The following is a 3,627-nucleotide window of genomic DNA, read 5'->3' as shown; positions in this document are numbered from 1 at the left end:
CTTCATGTCTTGGTGGGTTTTATTTTCTTACTAGAAATCAATCTAGGAATCAGTGAAAAATGTAGGGTTCTTTTAAGAATCCTTTGTGCTTAAGCCTAATTACCTAAATTGATTCCCTTTTAATTTGGTGTTTATGATCGTTAGGATGTACACTTCAGTTTTAAAAGGTGTGAAGTTCAAAATTAAAGGGTGGCTTTAGCAAGGCACATGGCACCTGAGGCCTTTTTACTGGGTCTGGAAAGGCAGGCTTTTAGCTTTGGGTCTGGGAACCATGCAGGGGTATCCCTAGACATGTATCCTAGTCATTTTAGCTCGCTAGAGTCCTTCCACCTGGAATGCCACGCTGCACAGAAGGACACGTGTACACCTCTGACCCCCAGTCGACACTCACAGTCTGGAAATGGTCCTGCCTCCTGCTTGCCCTCCGCACCTTGGATACAGCGACGCCCACACCTATCTTGTGGTCTTGGCGCCCGGATAGCTGTGAATCCCTACGTGGGAAGTGACCATGTTCCTTTTAAATTCTCTGTGGCGTCTTTTACCTATTGGGTGCTCAGTAGATTTGGATTGAAGACAATTATGCGTTCAGAGAACTAGGCCAGGAATCCTCTGCTGCTTATCCTATACCCGGCTCCCTTGTCTTCCGGTGGAAATGGGAGACTTGAGCCAGGACTCTCAGTGGGGAAGCGGTGGTGCATGTCCATCACCTAAGGGACTGTTGATCCTCAGGTAACTGTTGCCACCACAACAGTGTGTAGCAAACCATCCCAAAGCTTGAAGCTTAACATAATAAGCGTTTATTTTGCAATTTAGGCTGGACGTGGCTGGACAGTTCTGGTCTTGACTGGGCCCCTTCCTGTGCCTGGGATTTGACAGGTTTAGCTGGTCTAGGATGACCTCAGCCCTCACAGCTAGGGCAGCTCAGGTGGACTCCATGTCTCTCATCTTCAGCAGCCTGGCCTGGGCATGTTGTCACAGCAGAAGCTGAGGAGCTAGATGAGAGGAGACTACCCCTGTCACAATTGCTGACATCTCATTGGCCAAAGCGAGTCACAGGGCCAAGTTCAGGATCAAGGGGCTGGTGGGCAGATACACTCCAGCAGTCGATGTGAGGAGTGGCAAAGGTCTTTGGATCCCGGGAGGTGTGGGAATTGGGGCAGTTACTGCAATCAATCTGCCTCCGTGGACCCCATGTCTCCACCTTGGTTGAGAACCCTGGGCTGCATGATCACTAAGGCCCCTCAGGGCTCTGGCTTTTCTCCTGGCCAGAGGGATAAAAGTCCGGAAGAGGTAAGAAAGACAGCTTTGTGTTCGTGGTTCCTGCAGAGGGCGCCAAGCCCAAGCCAATGGCTCCTCTAGGCGGGCACTTCACTCTGTACACTGTGTGTAGTTTGCTAACCTACCCTTTCCAACCCAAAGCACCACTCTAGTTACCTATTGCTAAACGACAAACTGCCCCGAAACTTAGTGGCTTAAAACAACCACCATTTGATCTGATGGAATCTTTTGGTTAAGAATTAGGACAGAGCTTGGCTGGGCAATCCTGCTTCTTGTGCTTCAACTGAGTCACTCAGTTGGCAGATGGGCAGGCGTGGTGAGTCCAAGCTGGCCTCACTCACATGTCTGGCGCATGGTGGGTGGCTGGAAGCAGGCTCATTTGGGGCCATACATGGCCTCTGTAGCAAGGCCATCTCAGGGAGGCCATCTTACGCGCTGGCTGCCTCCCCCTAGGACAGGGGTTCTGAAAAGCTGCGTGGCCTTTTATGACCTAGCCCAGAAGGCACAGGCATCACCACCGCAGTGTTCTATTGGTCAAAAGCTCACCTAGATTCAAGAGGAAGGGACATAGACCTCCCCCCGGCTTTAATGACGAGTATAAAAAAGCCACCCACCCGAAGTCCCCAGCTGTCTTCCCTGTGTTTTTTGCCTAGTCTTCTGCAGTTGTTCTCAGATGAGACATCTCCCCAGAGCAGGCTCTTAGGTCCCTGGTCTAGCAGCATCAGCATCCCCTGAGACCTTGTTAGAAACCCAGATTTTCAGGCCCCACCCCAGACCTGCTGAGTCAGAATGACAAGCCCTTCGGGTCATTCTGATGAACCCTAAAGCTTGAGAACCATTGCTCCAGGACACAGCACCCTTGGTGAGTCTCAAGTGATGACCCATGACCGCGATGACTGCCTTGAACTTCCCATCTAGGTAGGTGTTGGATGAGGGTGACTTGGGGTGGGGCACCCATGGAGTGTGGTTCTGTGTATGGGTTGGAACATCAAAGACAAAATTCATCGTTGCCTTTGAAGAAGTTACTGGGGGCAGAAGTTCACTGTGACATGGGCCCCTTTACCTTCCTGTGAAGGGAGTGGGGCAGGGGGAAGAGAGGGCAGGGGAAATAGCTGCTTCCTTCCTTTGGTGAGGTTTCTCGGAGACTTGTCAAAAAGTCCGCCGCCTGGGGCTGAAAGGAACTCAAATGCGCCACGAAAGAGAATGCCCCTCTGATATGGGCAGTGTGAGTCCTCTTCCTCTATTTCTCGGGCAGGCGGGTTGGATGAGGTGGGATGGGGAATCCTTAACTCATCACTCTCGTGTGGTTTGCACCCCTCCCAGGATGGTTCAGAATGAATATGCGGGTGGGGGACCAGCCCACACCCTGGACCCTCTGTGCCCATGGTGGTAACTGGGCTGCTCTAGTATAATAATCTTGGTGCATCGCCAGGGACCTCGAGCTGTGTGTGAGCCCATTGCTACCACACAAATGGAGGATCTGCGTTTCGTTGAAAATTTAAATTGCTTCACTCCGCTACAGAGGAGGGCTGGGGCAGACAACCCAAGTAAAGCAGTCACTGGGGTGTAAGCTGGCCCACTGATTATAATGAGGTTTGGAGAATCTTAAGCAATTTGACCCATATGTGCCCTCCACACCCCTACCTATTAGGGTGATGGATGGACCCATGTGTCTGCCCCAAGACGCTCAGAAACTTTGTCCTACCATCTTCCCAGGCACTGGTTCCTATATCTCAGTTACCAAGTTCCCTTCAGAGACCTTACTTAGCTTACAAGTTTGTCACATTTGCCCCATTCCTGCTCCCCAATATATCCGGTCCAGCAGCCACCCCTTCCCCGCACAGCCTATGTGCTTCTGGCGAATCCCCAGGGGGTGCGCTAAGGGCAATCTTAAAACCTTCGCCGCCCGGGGTTCAGGAACCCAGCTGTGATCTGATCAGCAGGCAGCGTTCTGACAACAGGAACCGGTTCACGAATGGGCATGTGACCCAAAACATGCCAACGAGGCTCAAGGCAAGATTTGCTGGGGACTCCTGGGGGGAAAAAAACTTCTTGAGAGCCACTGGAATAGATGTTCTCTCTTCCTGTGGACGTTACAAGGTCCAGATGTTAGCCTGAAACCGTAGTAGTCAGCTTGGGACCACCCTAAGGACTGAATTAACAGGAGAGATGCAAATAGCTGAGAGGCTAAATCAAGCCGAGAAGTGGAGCGGGAGCCTTGACTGAACCTCGCCTGATGGCCACTCCACTCCTGGAACTTATGAGTTATATGAGCCAATAAATTCTACCCTGTGGTTTATATCATACTTAAGTTGGATTTTCTGCTACTTGCCAACAAAAGCATCTGGA

This window comes from Aethalodelphis obliquidens, unplaced genomic scaffold, assembly GCF_003676395.1.
Source record: "Aethalodelphis obliquidens isolate GAN/ISIS:26980383/991018 unplaced genomic scaffold, ASM367639v1 scaffold56, whole genome shotgun sequence".
NCBI classification, from domain to species: domain Eukaryota; kingdom Metazoa; phylum Chordata; class Mammalia; order Artiodactyla; family Delphinidae; genus Aethalodelphis; species Aethalodelphis obliquidens.
This window is presented reverse-complemented; position numbering follows the sequence as displayed.